Genomic DNA, 6,000 nt, shown 5'->3' on the forward strand with positions numbered 1-6,000 from the left:
GCTTGATCTAGTTTAAAGTAGCACATAGGGTACATATGACGCGGGCGAGAATGTCTAGGTTCTTCCAAGGGGTGGTTGATGAGCGTGAGAAGTTTGGGCGGGGGCCACCAAATCATGTCCACGTGTTCTGGGGTTGTGGGAAGCTGAGGAGGTACTGGGAAGTGGTTTTTGTGACGCTATCTAAGATTGTGGGAGTGGCGGTCAGCCAGGACCCAATGATGGCGATCTTTGGGGTATCGGAAGTGCTGGATCTGCTGGGGAGGGTAGGGGGCCAATGTTGCGGCCTTCACCTCTCTAATTGCTTGGTGGAGGATCTTGCTAGATCCACCTGGGGGTGGCAGCCTGGCTGGGGGACTTGTGCGACTTTCTCCAGTTAAAATTATTAAGTTTGAGTTGAGAGGGTCAGCAGAGGGCTGTGAGATGCAGTGGCGGTTGTTCATGACAATGTTTGAGGAACTTGGTCGCGGGGGCGTGGAAGGGGAGGGAAGGTTTAAAAAGAGGAAAAATTGTACAAACTAAGGACCGTGAGTTTGTGGAGTGGGTTTGTACAAGTTGCTTTTTTTTTAAACATATGTTTGTAATAAAGCACGTTAAAAAAAAACACCATCAGCTCTTAAGTACTTCCAGCTGCACAGAGGCACAAGGCAAGATGCCCACTGACCCACTGCTATTCGCCCTGGCAATCAAGCCACAAGTGATCACACTCAGAGCGGTGACAAACTGGAAGGGGGTCCAGAGAGGAGAGAGAGCAGAGTCTCACTCCATTCGGATGACCAGCTGCTCTACATTGCAGACCCCCAAAGCAGCATGGAGGGAATCATGATGCTCCTGAAAGAGTTAAAGCATTCTCGGGCTACAAACGCAACCTGAGCAAAAGCAAAATCTTCCCAGTGAACCTGCAAGCGAGAAGGCAGAGCTGGAGGTACAGCCATTTAAACACGCCTGAAGGAAATTCCACTGCATGGCGATCGAAATTGCCCAAGACTGGACACGGATCCACAAATGGAATCTGGCAAGTCTGGAGTCTGATGGAGGAAGTAAAAATGGATCTCCAGAGGTGAGACACACTCCCACTCCCCCTGGTGGTGAGGGTGTAGATGATCAAGATGAACGTACTGCCCAGGTCCTGTTCAGATCCATACCGATCCACGTCCCCAAGGCCACTTTAACACAGTAAATAAAATGATCATGGCGTTTGTGTGTATGGGGGAGGGAAGAATCCAAGGATCCCAAAAAAGTATTGCAAAGAACAAGAAGCCTGGCCCCTCCAAACATGAAATATTACCACTGGGCAGCCACAGCGGAAAGAACTAGGGGATGGGTAAAGGAACTAGAAACAGAATGGGTAAAAATGGAAAGTTCCTGCACAGGGATGTCCCTCTGCGCCTTGGTCACAGCATTGCTCACATCCCCACTGGTCAAGCACTCTTCAAGCCTAATGTTGACACTCACGCTCCGGATGTGGAACCAACTAAGACAACACTAGGGGCAGCACGGTGGTAGCACTGCAGTCTCATGGCGTCGAGGTCCCAGGTTTGATCCTGGCTCTGGGTCACTGTCCATACAGAGTTTGCAGATTCTCCCTGTGTTTGCGTGGGTTTCGCCCCCACAATCCAAAGATGTGCAAGGTAGGTGGATTGAACATGCTAAATTGCCTCTTAATTGGAAAAAATGAATTAGGTACTCTAAATTTAAAAAAAACTAAGACAACACTTTGGCCTGACCGAAATGTCCACTATGGCTCCCATCTGTAAATATCGCAGGGTCTTGCCAACCAAAATAGACGCCACCTTTAAGTTGGAGACAGGATAGGGGGCACTGACAGTTAGTGTCTTCAACACAGACAACAGGCTGACAACGCTAGAAGAATTGATGGAGAGGCTACAACTGACCAGGGGGAACAAGTTACGACACATGCAAGTCCAAAACGTCCTCCGTAGGGAAATAAAGACATATGCATAATCGCTATTAGAAAACTGTTGGTCGCAGGCAATTTGGGGGTGGAGGGGGAAAATTGTGGGGACCTGTATGGGCAACTGTTGGGAAAGGCACGCTCCCCATTGGACAAGATAAGAGAAAAATAGGAGGAAGAACTAGGTATTGAAATAGGGTGGCATCTCTGGAGCGAAGCACTGAACAGGGTCAAGTCCACCTCCACATGCACAAGGCTGAGTGATACACAGGGCACACATAACTAGAACACGAATGAGCAGGTTCTTCTTGGAGGTGGAGGACAAATGTGAATGGTACCAGAGAGGCCTGGCCAACTACACCCACATGTTCTGGACATGCCCCAGACTTGTCCAGTTCTGGACAGCCTTCTTCAAGGCAATGTCCAAGGTTGGGGGAGTGAGGGTGGAGCTGTGCCCAAAAGTGGCAGACTTTGGGGTATCAGATTAGCAAGAACTCTTTATGATGAAAGGGTCCTACGCTCTAGTCTTTGCCTCCCTAATTGCCCACCGAGGAATCCTGCTCAGCTGGTGATCAGCAGCACCACCCAAAGCTGCCGATCGAAAGTTTGTAAGTATGGGCAACCGAATAGCAGTGATAATAATAATCATCATCGCTTATTGTCACAAGTAGGCTTCAATGAAGTTACTGTGAAAAGACCCTGGTCGCCACATTCCGGAGCCTATTCGAGGAGGCCAGTATGGGAATTGAACCCGCTCTGCTGGCCTCGTTCTACATTACAAGCCAGCTGTTTAGCCCACTGTGCTAAACCAGCCCCTATGCAATATGTGTCACTGTATGACCCGACTTTGTACGATAATGAAACACCAATAAAGAAAACATGCTATATAATAAAAAGGGGGTTTCAGTTTTGGAGGCCATTTCAAATGTTGGGCTTTTGTAAATTGTATTTGATTGTACAGATTTGTTTATTTTGTTGTGTAAAGGAGAAAACTCTAATAAAAATATATTTTTTAAAAGTGTTAGGACTCTGAACGAGAACCCAACTGTTTTCAATTTGTAAAATTGTGAGGAAATGTTCCTGCATCACAGAAGTGGTAGCACTGACCAATAGGTATGACCAACAAACTTTAATTTAATCACAGAATTAACCACAAAAAGGAAATAGCTTTACAGTTAACAACAGTTCTTAAGTAAAAGAAGAAACATTAATTTATTTCCTAAACCCGACAGTATATTTCAATTAAGCAAATTAATATATATTAAATGCCACTCACGGATAAAGTTAACGGCCAGGGTTTTACTTGCTTTCCTCTGTGCAGAATATTTGGAGCAAGAACCTTTCAGCACTAAAGTAAAACACCTCTTTTCAGACTAGAGTTCGAGGACCTACTGACTCTTCATACATACCTGGCTGCTCCCATTAATTACATCATCTGTACCCAAAGCATAAAGTATTATTTTGTCTCTTCTTATATAAGATGTTCCTTGACTTTTTTAGCCAAGACCAAACACAATACCCATCATAAATTATCTACATCCCAGGGGTCCTTCAAACCTAAATAATATTCCATTAGCTAGTTATCTATAAACAAATGAATGGTTCTCAAGTTCTATTAGCAGAATACTTCACCTGTAAATCATAGATCATCTCACTTTTACAACACCTTAATCACCGCTACAGCAGTCATACTGTCTACATGCATCTTAACCCAGGTTTTAATAACATTACTGTAAAAAAGTTAAATAGAAAATATGACAATTTCTTACATTCATCACATCAACATGGTAGCATAGGGCAGCATGGTAGCATAGTGATTAGCATAATTGCTTCACAGCTCCAGTGTCCCAGTTTCGATTCCCGGCTTGGGTCACTGTCTATGCGGAGTCTGAACGTTCTCCCCGTGTATGTGTGGGTTTCCTCCGGGTGCTCCGGTTTCCTCCCACAGTCCAAAGATGTGCAGGTTAGGTGGATTGGCCATGCTAAATTGCCCTTAGTGTCCAAAATTTCCCTTCGTGTTGGGTGGGTTACTGGGTTGTGGGGATAGGGTGGAGGTGTGGACTTGCATAGGGTGCTCTTTCAAAGAGACGGTGCAGACTTGATGAGCTGAATGGCCTCCTTCTGCACTGTAAAGTCTATGATTCAACCAATCATTTATTTGCTTACCTAATCAAGGTCCCTGAACCTCAGGTCTCACTGTGTCTCACTCCTTCTTTAGGACAACTCCTTATTAAAGACCAGAACCTCTTCTGCAGCCGAGTTGAATTACATCACTCATCAAATTCCCTGAAAGGCAAGTACACTGTTTTGCAATACTCCACGAAGCTGGATTTCCTGATATTTACTTTGCGTGGGCAATTTCTTTCCCGCAACACCAAACACAATACCTTCACTGCATGAACTGCAGAGGCTCATCACCACATTTTGCGGTAAATTAAGGATGGACAAGTGGAGAACGTTTTTGACTTTCAAAAACTTTTGGCGGCACAGTAATTAGCACTGCTGCCTCACATCTCCAGGGTTCCCGGTTCAATTCCAGCCTCAGGTGACTGTGTGGAGTTTACACTTTCTCCCCATGTCTGCGTGGGTTTCCTCCAGGTGCTCCGGTTTCCCCCCACAGTCCAAAGATGTCCAAGGGCCAGGCTCGATGGCCCAAATGGCCTCCTTCTGCACTGTAAATTCTATGATTCTATGACAATACATGCCATCCAAATTCAAAGTCTGAACTAAATAGGCAAGTCCTTGCTGCTTTTTTTCCCCAGCGTGTGTGAACAACGAGGATAGAACAGTTGAGGACTCAACTGTAATTTCCTCCATGGTTGAACAGCAAGTGGACACTCGCTGTTTAGACTCAATGTAAAGAAGAGCCTTTGAGTAGAGGATGATGAGAGAGCTGGTGGCCATGCAATCAGGTTGAACTCAGAGCCTCTCAACAGCCTTTGGCGGGAGATGTCAACTGCAGTTCAGTGGGCAGACAGCATTCTTGCCTCTGCAGCAAGAAGACGGCGGGTTCTGTGACTGGAACACCTAATTTCGGCCGACTCCCCAGCAGAGTCTTTCCTACTAGCTGTTAGAACAAGGCCTTGTATTCCCTCTCAAGTGAATGTAAAATATTCTCTGGTTATCTGAAAAACAGCTGAGCCGTTCGCCAAGTGTCCTGGTCAATATTTATTCCTTAGCCACCAGCAAAACGCAAACCTGATCATTACTGTTTGTCGAACCTCGTCCTTGGTTTTTTTTCCAGACAAAATCATACAGCCCCAGTGTCAAATTCTGTGAAGTCGAAGACTCAGCACTTTCGGACCGAGCTACCTTCCGAGGTTACGTTATTTTAAATAATTGGTTCGCCCACCAAATCACAGGTTAACAGTTGGCTCCATGACTGAGAAAGTGCATAAAAATAAATGGGCGATGTACATAAATAATGGTCCTTTTTACCTTTTGTGTTTCCTTGGGCAGTATAAATTGTTGGTTTCCGAGACCTTCTCTCGAAGCGACAAGTACTTTCTTCGCTGCCTAAGGCCTGTTGAGGTTGACTGGAAACCTCTGTTTAACTGGCAACCAGAGCTTAACAACCAGTCCCTAGCAACAGCCCCAGCAACGGGCGAGGCACTCTGGGTGTTGTAGTCACTTCCTCCTCTGGTACTGAGCCAACTCTGAGGAAAGCCAGCTGGTGTCTACAACAATGACAGCTACATACATTTGTGTTGCACTTTTCATGTAATAAAATATCCCAAGGCACTTCACAGGAGCATTATAAAACGAAATACAACACCAAACCACATGCAGGAGATACTAGGCCAAAGGTAGCTGAAGGCACATCCACCAATGGTGGAGCGATTATGATTTGGGGATGCACAAGAGTCCAGAACTAGAGGAGCACAGATACCCCGGAGGGTTGTGTGACAAAGAAAGGGAGGTGTAAGGCCATGGATGGATTTAAAAACAAGGATGGAGAATAATTAAATATTTTGTAGACCACAAACCCAGACCGAGTAAATTGAAGAAACTTGATTTATTAACAAACTATTATTTACAATATACAGCAGATCACAATCAAGTCTGAACTGTCAGTACCATACCTGGCT

The 6,000-nt window shown here is 45.4% G+C and overlaps 1 protein-coding gene across 2 annotated transcripts in view; it reads right to left on the reverse strand.

The window, feature by feature from the left end:
• ccdc135 (coiled-coil domain containing 135) overlaps window positions 1-5,503 on the reverse strand; it is a 202,732-nt gene extending 197,229 nt beyond the window's left edge. Inside the window, exons 1-2 of one of the 2 annotated variants that reach the window (XM_038783604.1) lie at window positions 5,351-5,503; window positions 4,079-4,198 (exon numbers count right to left, since the gene is read on the reverse strand). The gene's annotated coding sequence lies outside the window, so the exon portion shown is untranslated. The remainder of the gene's footprint in view (window positions 1-4,078; window positions 4,199-5,350) is intronic. The other variant, XM_038783594.1, reaches the window with a different exon arrangement.
• Window positions 5,504-6,000: the final 497 nt, after the last annotated feature.

This window comes from Scyliorhinus canicula, chromosome 2 (genome assembly GCF_902713615.1).
Source record: "Scyliorhinus canicula chromosome 2, sScyCan1.1, whole genome shotgun sequence".
Lineage (NCBI taxonomy): Eukaryota > Metazoa > Chordata > Chondrichthyes > Carcharhiniformes > Scyliorhinidae > Scyliorhinus > Scyliorhinus canicula.